We start from the raw sequence: 16,294 nt of genomic DNA, 5'->3' as shown, positions 1-16,294 counted from the left end.
AGTTTCGTTCTTTACGATTATGTTTATTCTAAAATACAGTATTCCATCGAGGAAAGGGCTGCTATCGAGGACGCTTTGGATTGGATCCTTTCAAGAGAAACGTCAGTATCCCGATAAATAGTAGTAGTACACGATTCGGTTAAAAAACGACGCACAACGGAGTCCGTTTCAAACTCAAAACGAAATAGGCCACCTTTCGTCAGGACTCCGTAGGCCATAGCCCGTATTCAAAAAAGAATATCTGCCGGTCCGAAAAAAATCTATAGGGTAAATTATCGCACCAAGATCGTGTAAAATACACATCTTGTAAGATTCTTCACGACTTAAATCGGAAACCTTATCGTGTAAAACCTAAAACAGACTGACCGAAACGTCTTAATTTTTAAGGGGGTCATGAAAGGAGTAAACTTTTGACGGGTTCTTATGAAAAATCGAATAAAGCAGGTCCCAATATTGTATCTCCCATAGATTTTACGATAACCGCCGTAAAACAGAAAAATTCAGTGACGAAAAACAGGGTTTTTTTAGGTTTGAAGTACAATAACTTTGTTAAACGACTGAAAAATGCTTAAATTCTATTAAGAAAACATGTAGAGAACTTAATTTTGAGAAAATTGATAAAATGAAGTTACGAAAAACAAAAAAAAATATCAACTTTTATTATTAAAAACAAAACTCAACAAAATTTAACAGAAAACAACGAATGAATTTATGAAAATTAAAAACAACTTTTTAGCGTAATAAATTTAGATCGCAAACAACAAACTGATTTGTAGAATTTAATAATCTTCGTGAGAATAGCACACTTCGCAGCACTCGTGTTTCATCTGAACGCCAACCGTTACAAGCCGATGAAAAGAAATAAATTCTTCAAGTAGTACAGTTTAGTTCCAAAACGAGCTCGGGAAGAATTTCTACGCTACTTGACATTCTACAAAGTACAGTACGGAGGACATTACACGTTCAAGGACTGAATCCTTGTCACGGCCAGAAAATACAACACCTCAAGCTTGGTGACCGTGCCGGAAGTGTTTTTTTCAGCGGGTTAACATAATTACTTCTAAATCTCATTCGTACTATCTTCGGACGAAGCTGCTTGTATCCGTAACGGTGTAAACAACACGTGAAATTCACATCGGTGGTGTGAAGAAAACCACACGCTCCAGTCGGATCAAATTTCCAGCCGTAATTTTCGGTGAACGTTTGATGCGGCACGATCGACAAAAAATTAGGCCCTTTCTTACTAGAACGTGTCACGGGGAGAAATTTTTGGGGTGGAATTTTCCAATTTAAAAAAATATATAAACCGCAGTGAGTATTTTTTTTAAAAAGTAAATTAAAATTATTTTTTCAAAGGTTAAACATATTTTACTAAAAAAAAGAAAACTTGTTTTTATTTTTACAAATCCTTAAAGTTTTTTTTCCATAGAGTATATTACAACGATTTTTTTCAGAATTAAACGCTCTACAAGTTTGTTTAACAAAGTTATTCTACTTCAAACCTAAAAAAACGTGCTTTTCGTTACTGAACTTTTCTGTTCTACGCTGGATATCGTGAAAATAAGGGATGATAGTTCTGTTTTTTTTTTTTTTATTCTATTTTTCAGGTCAAAAACATCAATTTTACCCCTTATATAACGACTTAAAAATTTCAGTATGACTTATTTCACCGGGGAACTGAAATCCGAGCGAAATCTATGCTAGCCGTAACTTTACAAAGAAGCGTTTTCGGACATATGTTTGTACGTGAACTTTTTCCTTTATTTCAAAATCTAGAATCGGTTCCCAAATTATTTCCCTTTCCTCCTAAATCACCCTGTATTTACGATAAATAAAATAGAACTGATAGTTACCGTTTATTTAACGTTCCATTTCGGACAAACCTCAAATCGGGTGACTTTATTATTAATATAAAAGTACACATTGAAACAATCGCACGCGCGCGCATAGAAATTTGATACCAAATATCGCTAAATATTTAAAATTAAATAAATAAAACGAATGAAGATTGTAACAACGGAAAAAGAACTGCTCCCCCTGTTACACTGAAAGTCGTGGGCTGAATTGCCGCCTAGTTATGGTAAACGTATAACAAAACAGTCAATTAATAGCTGAACCGACTTAAAAGCGAAAAATAAAATTAATTACTCGATTTCCGTAGCCGAGCGGTAGCTGTCTCGGCCGTTCATTCAGAGTACCGGGTTCTAATCCCGGCCAGACACTGTATTTTTCATACGCTACAAATTTCCATTTTCTCGTTCCCGCTTTAGAAGTTTCTTTGTAAGCTTCTGCGGTGAATTAATTCGTCGATCGAAAAAAAAAATAAATGAACGATAAACATGGTATAGATAGATGGTAACGGCGACCGATTCGGTCATCGTGCACGGCTATCAGGAAGTTGTTATTACGTCTAATGTTTGACGTAGCAGAACTGCGGTTCAAATTCAGTTTCTCTAGAAAGATATTCAACATTTATAGTGAATCAATGTAGATGTTGATCATATGATAAAAAATGTCACACCCTTACCGTGAATCGAACTGACTATATATAAAATAAAAGCTACACACCACCGCACTACACTATTTGATTGTTCTGTCGCCTAAAGTTATTCATCTACTTTCAATCGAGACGTGAAAGTGAAAGATACCTCTATAAATTTTTCTTTTGGGGTTTAATTAAGTTAATAAATAATTTTTTTATTCAGATTAGTGTAGAATAATATATTATATAAGAGTATATAATACTCGGGAACGCGTAAATACGCTATTTCATTAATAAAAAAAAAGGAACTGTCCCGGCATTTGTGCGGATGGATCAAGGGAAACCGTGGTAAAACCTTAATCAGGTCGGCATGACAAATTTCACTATCGATTAAAAATAAAGTTAGGTTCGATTAAAGTCCATAAATATAAAAACAGATGAAATAATATCGAGATAACTAAATTAAGCGACTAAATATATAATAATTCACAATTCAAAAGGCGTTAATTATTTATATTTGTTTACACGGTTAACAGGATACAGGAAATTGAGTTTTTTTTTTTTACTTTTCTAATCGGTATAATTTAAGAGTTTATCGGCACAGTAATATTGTTTATGTAGAATGAAATAATTTAATCGTTTTTTAAATAAACAACCTATGTTAAATTTCTTTTTGAAACGGGCCAGTAACGGAAGCATAATGCGGGAAATGTACACATCGTTTGTCTTTTAACCCGTGATTTCTCATAAACTACTAAAAATACAGTTCTCAAACCAATTTCTTTCGATTTTTCACTTCAGATTTCATAAAGAAAAGAAAAACCATCGCGTTTTATTTGGATATACAGTCTGGCTGAATTTTACCAAACTGGCAAGAATTAAGGCAAAACATTTTACCTTACCAGACAAGACTTATTTAATTTTACCTGGCCAGCCAACTATTTGAATTTAAGCATATCTAAATTTTAATTGAAGAAACATATTTTCTTCTTGAGGTTTTTTTTTGTAATTTCAAGTAATCCTCATTACAGCTTTATATATATATTTTTTAAATTTTAAATAATCTAAAGCAGTATAATTTGATAAAGGGGAGATCGACTAGGAAACAAAATGTTTTACTAAGAAATTTGATTTTTTCCTCGATATATACTTTCAATACTGCATAATTTTTATAGTAAAAACGTAATTTGACAAAGGGGTTCAAATCTGACTCGAATTTTATTACTCGATATTTAAAAATATTTCGCGATTGTACTCTAAATATCAATGGCGTATTTGAAATAAAAATCAGTCGAGAGGAAATCTGGGGAAGTTATGCGACCGTTTACTAGTTTTGATTTTACTCAAAAAAAAAAAAAAATTTTTTTATAGAAATAGAATAAAATAAACGGACTGTGAATTTTTTATTCACATTCTGATGCACGGCTTACACACACAACTTAATTAAAAATATTTATTATTTTATTTAAATATATTTATTCGTTTACTTAATTCAATGATTCTAACTAAAGCGCGCGCGCGCATACCGTATTTAATTCGCGCAGGTGTGACGGTACTAGAGGCAACAATCGGCACTAATGTATTTCACAAGTTACAGAACAAATTTCGCTTATACCGTCGGAAGATTGTTGCAGCTTGTGAGGCTTAACGCACCAGGTACTTAATTAACCGGGCGATCGAGTTCGAGACCCGGCCAGTCCGAATTATTTTTTTTACACTTTAAATATTATTTAATTTTACCGCTCGCCTTTGACGCCACAATATACACGTATAGCAGTAGTTTAAAGCATTTATTGGGGTGGAGGTGTGCGATTTCGCAAATATTTTTATTTAAAAAAAAAAATATGACTTTAATTAGGTGAAATCTCGAGATACTGAGGGTGCCCTTGCTCTACAGCCTCGCCCCCTTGAGTTTTTAAGTTGAAAATTTAACGCATCAACGCCCCATATATAGAAATAAACTGACCGTCTTTGGTCAAAATCGGTCCGGTTGATCTGGTCGAAGATTTAGAGGCCAACATCGAACTCTCACACTCGTACATAAGAACATTAACATTCGGAAAATTTCCATCCTGTTTTTTGGATTCCGTAGATGCGAAAACGTCAAGATCCGGCGAAAATCGCATATGCCCAAATCGGACAGATTACGATACTTTTTCCTTCTAGAACTACAGCTCTATTATTGCGTTATTTAGACGGGAAAGTAAAAGAACCGCTCAAGATTTTCCTGGATAGATCAAGGGAAATCATGATAAATACATAACCGTGATAAATTCATGACAATGAGCGTCACAAAATATTTAATTAAATGAAAAAAAAAATTAAAATCAGTTAAAAATTGTATTATACTAAAAAATAAACACAACCTCAGGCGATTTATTAACACAGGATCAAATTGTATTTACTATATATAACCTATCAGCCAAAATGTTCCGTTGAATCGCTTAAAACTTTACTTTAAATTTACTTTAGAGATATCCTTCGTAAGTTAGATCCACGTGTGGATGTCTGTTGCGTATGGAAAAATTATGCAAACCATAGAAATATGATTTTACTCGCAAATAAATATACATACAGAGTGTTTATATAAGAACTGTTTGATTTCAAGTACGATTTAAACGGCATTATATTTAAGGTAGTATAACTTACTTACTGTGCATTAGTGTCTATCCTTAACGGGTAGATTCTGAAGTTTTTCTTGGTGTACTTCGATATATGTACCGTTCGTTGCCCTGCAAATGTCCAGACGGTAATCCGGCTCTTCCCACGTACTCGTCAGGATGTCGAGTGTAATGTATGCTACCGTCGCACTGCAACAACCCTCTTCTGTAGATGGTTGATGTTGCGGATTTTTTTTCCGAATAATGATTTTCACATGCCCTCCCAAAAAGAAATCTAATGAGGTTCAGGTTCCTTGGTGGCCGTGCGATCAGCCCTCCTCTGCCATTCCGCTTGTTTTGAAACCGATGTATAATGCAGCACGGACACGGTTGCTGTAATACCGCAGAGCGCCATTTAGCCGATAGAAAATTAATCCGTTTTACTTCCTTGTACGAAGTAAAGGAAGTAAAAAGTATTTGAGCTAAATTTCAACTTTTAGTGGTTAAATGGGGTCACATTAATTCGGCGTTAAGCAGGTAATGAAAAAAAAAAAACTACAAAAAATAAAATTATAAATAAATATTTATTTTTATTATTTTAGATGAGAATAATGATATCAAAGATTAAATTCCACGGAAAACTAAACTAACTGTTCCGGCATTTGCCCTATTGTATCAAGGGAAACCGTGGCAAAACCTTGATAAGAACAGCCTAACAATATTTATGTCTACGATACATATCACATTACAGGCTTATAATATAGTAAAAACGACTTATACATTACGATAATATTACAATTTTAATTATAATAAATCTTTATGATTTATAAATTTCTTCCACATCTGATGATATCCATCCTTTTTCCCTGCAAAAAGAAATAAAAATTATATAATAATAACAACAATCTACAATCTCTTATCGATAAAATATATCGAAAGGTTTTCACCTGTTACACCCGTCTTCAGAAGAGAATATAAAAAGAATGGAATGAAAAAACACATTATGTGTCACGGTGGTTCATTACAAGCACGAGTATATTACTTCAATTCTAACGATCGATTATGAATACATTTTTGATACAATATTAAAAAAGGCTTATATAATATAAGGAAAATTACAACGAATGCAATCGATATATGGATTAACAGAATAAAAGTTCTTTGAACGATAAACTCAAACATAGAAATTTACAATTACGTAATCTATTCTGATCGGTTCCTGCGTGCTGATATTTGTCATATATATGTATTTCTGGGGTTTGCAACAAAAAAAAAACATCAGTTATTTTCCAGTTATAAATAAATCAAAAAAATTATTGTGCTTTAATGAGAAAATATCGTTTACTATGATTAATTTACAAAATGTATGAACAGAATTGTCCCTTTCATACAAGTGACGTAAACAAACAAATCGTTTTCAACTCTAGATGAGGGAGATTAAAATTTAATGAATCAATTTTTATTTTTTAACTAATTTTTCTTGTGCTACCTCGTTAGGCTACCTAATGATGGCATATAGACCTGCAGTCCAGTCTTTGGAACTGTTGCTAATTGCATCTTAGTTAGCAGTCATTTTACTGTTAAAGTTAAATATTTAAAACTTATATTCAGGTATAAAATAGATAATAGCGTAGATAGAGCTATTAGTCCCTAGTCAAATGTAGGTAGACTACTCTCGCATCAGAGATTTATAGGGGGGTAAAAATTAATCCACTTTGATGGAATGAATACAGTATGTGGTTTCCAATATGACAGAATTTTAGAAACTTCTTTCATTGTAACTGTTCCGAAATCGACGATTTTTTTTAATCGATTATATTAAAAAAAATATCGTTACATTGTGTCATCTTAACCGATTTTTTTCAGTTTTCTTTTATATAAAAAATGTATCTGATAAAAAAGGTTTTTTTTATCAAAAACACTTATTCTCTTATATAACAAAAAATGTATTCTTTTAAAAGAAAATAGAAAAAAGAGTAAAAGATCATCATGAATTTGTTTGATTTTCAGAAATATTAATTACTAAATTAATACATCATTTTTCTTTCCGACCCTTCATTATATATGTTACCGCCCTCAGTAAAAATTTAAATTATTACTTTTTTCAATTTATTTGTAGTTATTTTGTAATTTAGATCTGTAATATAAGATGTTTCTGTATTTTAGGTTAATATTATGCTACCTAATCTATTTTCCGGCCTCCGTGGCGCGAGTGGTAGCGTCTCGGCCTTTCATCCGGAGGTCCCAGGTTCGAACCCGGTCAGGCATGGCATTTTCACACGCGCTACAAATTGTTCATCTCATCCTCTGAAGCGATAACTTAACTGTGGACCCGGAGGTAAAAAAAAATCTAATCTATTTACACGTTTTATTAATATGTAACCTCTAATGTCATTTTTATAATACATTTAGCTTCATTTATTGTAATAAACGAATAAAATAAAACAGATTGTTAAATTACGGGTTAATATTAATTTTATTATAGTAAACAGTATGAAAATAATAATTGCGAGAAGATAGTACTGTCGGATAAAACGTTCTGGGTTCGATTTCGGGTTGCGCTTGACATTATCTTACATTATTATCAAAATTCATAACGTGAAAAAAAAACAATTTTAAAAAAATGCGCGTGATAGTGAGCGGTTAACTTGCGTGGTGCGAGTGGTAGCGTCTCGGCCTTTCATCCAGAGGTCGCGAGTTCGAATCCCGGTCAGGCATGATATTTTCACACGCTATAAAATTGCTATTTCATCTCATTCTGTGAAGCGATACATAACGGTTGGTCCGGAGGAAAAGAAAAAAAAAATATGCGGGTACTCTGGATGTTGTCATTGCGAGTAAAATAAATTAACTTAAAAAAAACCGATTATAAATGTCCGTTTAATTCATGTCGGATAACGTTATAAACATCCTGCAATCATATACAAAACTACATGCCGACGCGCTGTCTACATTTTACTTTGCGATGTGATATGCGAGTCACCCTCTCCAATCGCCGCCACACCAGTCTTTGGTCAAGGTTAAACTAGTAGCGCTGTGCGGTACCCCCGTTTGCGTATTATTTTTTTTTTAACGCGTAAAACTCATATAAGTATTACAGATTATGGAGTGATGCCTGAGCTGTAACTCAGCTCAGAGCTGTATGGCAGCTCTGTTAATTATATGTTACTTTGTGATCTCTAATTATAATTTTTGAATTAAATCCATACTAAATGTGTGTTTGCGAGTTCGTGTTCGCGAACACAAACATAAATATTAAGCTGTCGTTGGTCGGTTGGTTGTGTTACGAGAGATGAAACAATGCAGTCTAGGAAGTGCACTTTAGAGGGCGGGCTAGTTTTCGTAATTTATTTTTGCTGTGGCGTTTGAAGGTTTGTTGTTTATCCGGACGTTTGTTGCGGGGGTGGGGAGCGCAGAGAAATTACGTGGTGACAGAACGAAGCTTATGAAATACAGCGGTCAGTCTCGGCTTGTTTACACAGTTCAAATTAGGTTATCGTTTCTGTGTTCATTGTTTTTAACAGCTATGTTTCCCGTTACCTTTTTATGCTCCACACTTGTTTCTTGTTTCCTTTCATCGGAAAATTTTCTTTACCTAACTTTCTCTTTTACTTTTACTTGTACTAAAATTATCTTCGATAAAAATTCTTCGCTGTTTTAGAACTGCCGTAAAAATATTTCTTTTACTTTTTGGAACTTTTATGCGAGTTTCTTTTCGCGTATATGTGAATATAAATAAATATACGCTTCAGGTTTTACATTCATCGCATCTTTAATCTGTTGTATTTTTTAATTGAAATAGACAAAAAAAAGTCGAAATGAGATCAAAGATTATTTATAAAAAATCTGATACGGATACCACATGCCTTCCTTAGACGCCTATTAAATTACGTATATGCATTTTATGCCGCACTTCATTTACACTTTTTCATTTGAAAATAAGATACGATTTTCGAATTCTATAATAAAGTTGACGGTTACATAATTGCATCGGGGTAGGCGCCACATCGCATCAGATTATTTCCGTATTTTCACATTATTTGTCCGTAACAGCATTTTTATATTAGTACGACGCTCAAGTAGGTGTGTGGTGAGTACATAAAATTAAAAAAGTACATAAACCCGTAATTAAGTAAAAGTACGTAAAATTTTATTTCACTAATAACTTCTGATTTTTTTCATATTTTTTGTTTTTGTTTTATTCTTATTATCGGATTATTAATTATTGTAAAAGTTGTTTTTTTACAATCGGAGGTTAATAATTGTTAATAAATCGATATATTTAAATTTAAAAAAAAAAGTTAATAATAAAAAGCATATCAAGTCGTAATTTAATCGATGCGCCATCCTCTTGTAAGATCTAAATATTTCATTAATTAAAATTTTATTTCGCTATAACTCTGAAACCGATGAAAATAAGTACCGCGTATGATATATCGTTGAAAAGCTCCCCCGATGAGGGCTTATTACTGCAGTTAGAAAAAGTCCAAAATACAATTTTATGGAATTTTGGGCTTTTTTGACATTTTTGGTCCGGTCGATTATAATCAAAAGGGGAGGTGCACGACTAGACAGTACAACACTCCTAAATCCAAAATTTCAACATCCTACGGCTAATCGTTTTTGAGTTATGCGAGACACAGACGTCACGCCGAAACTAGTCAAAATGGATCACGGATGGTAAATAATGATTCCTTTACTTCGTACAAGGAAGTAAAAATGAAATTGTGATTATCCTTTTTAGATGATCGAAATTAAAATTAATCAGTTTAAAAATAATGGAAGTTACGATGTTACTTTTCATTAGGATTGACATTCAAGCGCTTTTTCATTCCGTTACTCTTTTGGAAAAAAAATTGCTTTGATATTACAAAGGCTGAATTTATTGTCACTAATTTGAAAGAACAACTTACTATCGACAGATATTATTGCAAAATGTCGATTTCCTTCTGTTATAAGGAAAGGAATCGTTCCTGTTCTTTCACAAAAAACGTAATTCATCTGTACGATAAAGTCCTTATTAGTTCTCAAAGACGTGGGACGTCATTCAGAAATCGATTCAGAAGTTTTTAACACATTAACCTTACAGTCCTGATCTCGCACCATTAGGTTTTTTTTTTGTTCGGTTCTCTCGAAAAGTTTTTACGTAGCACCAAATTCGGCAATAACCATCGAGTCAAAAATTGCGGTATAAGAACGGGTTAGATACAGAGTTGAATAATCCTTAGTTCACGGAAAGATGGCTACATTTAGCGGGGATTATGTCGGTAAATAGTTTTAATTTCATTATTGAATAAATAATAATTTTTCTACTGTCGTATATCTCTTTAATTTCCGATCGATCTTCGATTATAACCCGAATAGAAAATGCAATTAACTTTTTTAATCGAATGTTATATAAAATTTATTCTCCCTTCCTCTCCTCTCTCGCATAGTCCTAACCCAAAATTTTGCTGACAAAATTTATTATTATAATTGATTTTCTCTTGTTCTAAGACGTGTTGGTTTCAAGTACATTTTTACGATAGTTTTTATCTCTGTTATTTTACGAGCGGAGGGGTTTATGTTACGTTTTATCTATATAATATTTATTTTTTAAAATACTGCAGACGTTCAACATTTTTAGTAGATTATATCTGGAATAATTTTTTAAGATAAAGACGTATGTATGATTATAGACGGTCGATTTTATAACCCTATAAAATAGAATATCCGTCTGTTTGCATATTTGTAAAAATCTTATTCGTATATCAGAAACTCCTGATCCGATCTCGATAATTATTTTAATTAAATATATTTAAAATTTTTACGTATAAAATGTAATGAAGATAAATTATAATTTAGGAATACAGGAATTTCCATTTAGGAGCATAGATTTTATAAATGTACACGTATCGTGTACATTTATAAACGTCAAATAACCGGAGTTCACTAGAAATCCATTCGAATCAAATTACACTTTTTTTTTTAATTTTTTGTTTCAAATTAAGTTATTTTTATTTACAATCTGAACCGCAAATAAATTTGATTATAATAAACAAAAGCCGTGCAAAGAGAGGTCTCCATCGAATCCTTTTAAGAATTGTAAATACAATACAATACGATACAATTGTAAAAAATACACGTACGCTTATGTATACATATCTTTTATAGTTCATTAAAGTATATAATAAAGATAAATAGTTAAATACACCGATTAGTCCGAGAAATTAAGTCCGTAACGTAAAAAGGAAAAAAAGAAATACCAAGAAGTATACCCCCAGTTACACAAGGAATCACAAAAAAAAAACAAACGAACAAAGAAATATCAGAAAAAAGAGAAAAAAATTTGACGTGGACCCTCTCATGACTTCCTTGTACACCTGTTAAATTTACATATACGCATTTAAAAAAAAAAATGAAAAGTACATAAAATGTTATTTCATTAATAAATTCTGATATTTGTTTTTATTGTTATTATTGAATAATTATTTACCGTAAAAGTTTTTTTACAATCAGAAGTTAATAATTATTAATAAATCGATATATTTACATTAAAAGAAAGAAAAAAAAATTAAAAAAAGGAGATGAAGTCTGATTCGAACCGATGTGCCTTCCTCTTGTAACATCCCAATAATTCATCGATGAACATTTTGTTTGGCTATAACTCTGGAACCGGTGAAAATAAGTACCGCTTATGATATATCGCCGAAAAGGTTTCACTGAGACCTGCAGTTTTGGGGATTTTCTGCTTTTTTGGACGTTTTTGATTCGGTCGATCGCAATCAAAAGGGACGTTGCACAACTACATGTTACAACAATCCTAAATTAAAAATTTCAACATCCTATAGCTAATCTTTTGAGATATGCGAGGTACATACGTAAGCAGTCCCAGGAAGGGGGAAGCCAGGGATGGAGGTTTAGTCGGTACTGCGCAGGTATACATACGCCCTTTGTTATAACTGGCGGAACCTGTTAGCGAGCCCGACATTGCTTAGGCGCCCGTAAACGGGGTCCTCCATCTCTTTTAAAAAAAAAGAAAAGGGTACATACGTTTGCACAGACGTCACGCCGAAACTAGTCAAAATGGATTCGCGGATGGTCAAAATGCATATTTTTATTGAGATCTGATAACCGAAAATTTTTCGCGATCCTTTACTTCGTACAAGGAAATAAAAAAAATAATAAATGATGAAAACAAAATGAAACGGCGAAACAAAACGAGATATTTTGACAAAGTATAATGACCTAATGTAGTAGATTAATCCAAATTTCGAAGAACCTTACGACTCCAATAAATGCAGTCGTTTTAAATGTCGAATTTTGTCGCTATTACTCGAACTGCGAATTAGCTCGTATGATGTTCAGTCTCATTTTGTGCTTGTTAATGAATCGTTTTATTTCCTCTCGAACGCTCCGAACTCTCAGATAACCTTAGAGTGTATCTTAGAGTTTCTTGTAAACCACGGAGCCTCTGTTATAATTCTCAGTAACTTATTCCGATATCGCTGAACGATGTCAACGTTACTCTCACTTGTAGTACTTCACAGCAGGATTTTACCATTCCAAATTGGATTTAGGATTGTTGTACACAAATGTTTGTTCGATAATGATAATTGCCACCCCCTGCCTAGCAATCGGTACATTTCCCTGAACTAATCCAGTAATACAAACCGGAATAGTGCTTACATACGCTAAATACGATATTCTGACATGCACACACACACACATGTATATATTATTATTATTATTATGCTTTTACGGCCAACATGGGACCACTTAAGTCAATTTTAGTTGGATCTTTTCTGAGAAAAGCGTGTTATTTTACTCTTCCGAGCTGCCCAGTATTTCTTCATCCGTAAACACCCTCTTCGTAGTATTTTGTCGTTTGTCTGTCTTTTGTTTAAATCTAATGCTTTTATCTTTTAGCTTTGTAATTTTTCCAGTTTTATTCTGTAGGTCGGTCAGGGAAATTCCCAATTCTTTCATATCTTCTCTAATTTCTTTGATCCATCCTACTTCTAGCTTTTGGAACCAGAGCTTTTCAATGATATTTCTTGACAGTCTTGTTTGCGGTGTCCTTATGAGATGACCGAAGAAAGAGATTCTTTTTTTCCGCATAGTATCAGTAACAGGCTCTATTTCTCGATACACCACCTCATTTGGCACGATCCACCATCGGCCTTCTTTTTTGTGTTTTTTATCGATACACGTTCTGACAATTCTCCTCTCTATTTTCAAAATTTTTTTTCAATTCGGTTTTTCTGAGTGATTTTGAAAAGGGTCTCGCTTCCGTAGGTGACTTCTGGCTGTACTACAGTTTTATAATGTTTAAGTTTTGTTTTAGCAGAAAGGCATTTTTTGTTATATGTTGACCGAGTTAATTTTTGGGATTTAATCATTTTATTTGTCCTGTTTTGCCATGTCACTTTTTCATTTAAATTATAAGTTATTATTTCCCCTAGATATTTAAATCGTTTTACTATTTTAATTTTCTGATCGTTTACCGTAATGCGCTCTATTACCAGAGGATCTATGGCCATCAGTTCAGTTTTTTCGAAAGAGATATGAAGCCCTATCTTTTGTGCTAGGTTTTGAAGGCTCATGATTTGTGTTTTGGCTTCTTGAATATTATTTGCTAAAAGAGCGAGGTCATCTGCAAATCCTAGGCAATTTAGTGCGATAGAGTTTTTCTTAGTACCCGTTTTTATATTTTTGGGATTTATTTCATACCATTTTCTCATGACAAATTCGAGGGCGCAGTTAAAAAGGAGTGGTGAGAGGCCTTCTCCTTGCCTCAATCCAGTTTTTATGTAGAAGGGTCGAGAGAGTTCACCTCTGAATTTCACTCTGGACTGGGTATCGGTTAAAGTTAATTTTATCATGTTTACGAGTTTAGGGTTCCAGGTTTCTTAGAATATTCAGCACGGATGGTCGGTGTATACAATCATAGGCCCTTTTAAAGTCGACGAAGGTGATTATTAGTTGTTTTTTCCGTCTTATATATAAGTCCATCATAAGTTTTAGGGATATTATTTGCTCCGGGCAACCTCTCCATGGCCTAAATCCCCCTTGGTATTCCCCAAGTTCCAGTTCAAGTTGGTCTTTGCATCGGTTGTATATGATTCTCGACAGGATTTTGTATGTGCAATCCAGGAGAGATATGCCTCTGTATATACATGTGTATATATATATATATATATATATATATAATTCCTAGCGATTTAGTTGTTTTTGACAAAAATTTGATTACGTTAAATTATTTTTGAAAATCATATTATGTAGTATTTTTGTTTATTGTACTCTAAACTGTACCTACATTTTTCCAATTGATATTGAATTTAAACAAGTGAAATTCTGTTTGGAATTTTTTGTTTTGAAAAAATACGGCGTCTCTTCAGTCACATAGAATATGCCGATATGATTTTTGTGTACGGCTTTTTGCGATAGAAATGGTCCGGCTTCAGCGGAAGAATACCGACGTAGGTATCCTGGACGATTAGTAAAGTATTTTAGAGGAATTTTTAATAATCTTCGTGAAAATAACACTTCCCAGAGCACATGTTTCATCTGAAAGTCAACCGATAAACAGCGATGCAACAAAAAACATTCATCAGGTGCTACAACCGGCTAACAGCTTAAAGAATTTCTACACGACTTAATATTCCTCAAAATCGTGTATGGAAGTCATTACGGCATTATGACTCCTTATGTACAAAAAGTTCAACCCTTCCGGCTCGGTGACAATACCAGACGACTGCAATTTTATCGACGGGTTAATAATTATTACCGCTTAATTCCATTTATTCTATTTTCGGACGAAGCTACTTTTCCTCTTAATGGCGTAAACAACGTACCAAATACTTATCGGTGTTCTGAAGAAAACCCGCATCCTGTAGTCGAATTAAATTTCCAGCGACCGCTTTCGGACAACGTTTGGTGCGGCACGATCGACAACCGGTTAATAGGCCCTTTCATATTAAAACAAAAAGTAGAAATTATCCGGAATTTTTAAACAAGTTTTAAACGTAAAGCCCTTGAAAATTTCTCATCGATAAAACGAACTGAAATCTATCGACTTGACGGAACAACAACATATTCACGGCTACGTTCAATCCGTTTACCGGTAAATATTTCATCTAAAAATCGTCTTAATTCATTCGTGATACACCAAGACAATTCTTAGATAAAAATTTTACCGGTAAATGAAGTGGACGCTACCTAGATCACCTTACTTTTTTACATTGTTTCTGGGGATGGATTAAATGCGAGGTATGCAAGCAAAAGGTGGAAACACGTAATTAACCGATTTCTTTTTAAATATATATAAATGAACTGTTTTGTGCGAATGTAAGTGGCACAAAGGACACCGCTGGTGGTTTCCTGTAGAAGTTATTTTTAAAAGAACTTCTCTTAAAAATAATTTTCGATTAGATTTTCATCCCAAGACGAAAATAACACGATTTTTTCCTTGTTTTCCCCACGTTTTAGTATATCTGCTTTTATTTTAAACCTGTAGACGGAATACCTGTAGAATTACTGCGCAGTGCAGGTGAGGAAGCGATTGATAGATTATACAAACTGGTGTGTAATATTTATGAAAATGGGGAATTTCCATCAGACATCAAAAAAAGTGTTATAGTTATGATACCAAAGAAAGCAGGGGCAGATAAATGTGAAGAATACAGAACGATTAGTTTAACTAGTCATGCATCAAAAATCTTAACTAGAATTTTATACGGAAGAATTGAGAGGAGAGTGGAAGTGTTAGAAGACCAATTTGGTTTCAGGAAAAGTATAGGGACAAGGGAAGCAATTTTAGGCCTCAGATTAATAGTGGAAGGAAGATTAAAGAAAAACAAACCGACATACTTGGCGTTTATAGACCTAGAAAAGGCTTTCGATAACGTAGACTGGAATAAAATGTTCAGCATTTAAAAAAAATTAGGGTTCAAATACAGAGATAGAAGAACAATTGCTAACATCTACAGGAACCAAACAGCAACAGTAACAATCGAAGAACATAAGAAAGAAGCCCTAATAAGAAAGGGAGTCCGACAAGGATGTTCCCTATCTCCGTTACTTTTTAATCTTTACATGGAACTAGCAGTTAATGATGTTAAAGAACAATTTAGATTCGGAGTAACAGTACAAGGTGAAAAGATACGTACAAGATGATACGATTTGCTGATGATATAGTAATTCTAGCCGAGAGTAAAAAGGATTTAGAAGA

At 33.3% G+C, this 16,294-nt stretch overlaps 1 long non-coding RNA gene across 1 annotated transcript in view; it reads right to left on the bottom strand.

Moving 5' to 3' along the window:
- Positions 1 to 5,647: 5,647 nt before the first annotated feature.
- Positions 5,648 to 16,294, bottom strand: part of LOC142333407 (uncharacterized) — a 48,592-nt gene continuing 37,945 nt past the window's right edge. The window contains exon 2 of the long non-coding RNA XR_012758594.1: positions 5,648 to 5,948. This is a non-coding gene — a long non-coding RNA (uncharacterized LOC142333407). The remainder of the gene's footprint in view (positions 5,949 to 16,294) is intronic.

Source organism: Lycorma delicatula, chromosome 12, assembly GCF_047948215.1.
Source record: "Lycorma delicatula isolate Av1 chromosome 12, ASM4794821v1, whole genome shotgun sequence".
In the NCBI taxonomy this organism is placed as follows: Eukaryota; Metazoa; Arthropoda; class Insecta; order Hemiptera; family Fulgoridae; genus Lycorma; species Lycorma delicatula.
Note: the sequence above shows the minus strand (reverse complement) of the source record. Positions and strands in the feature narration are given on the sequence as shown.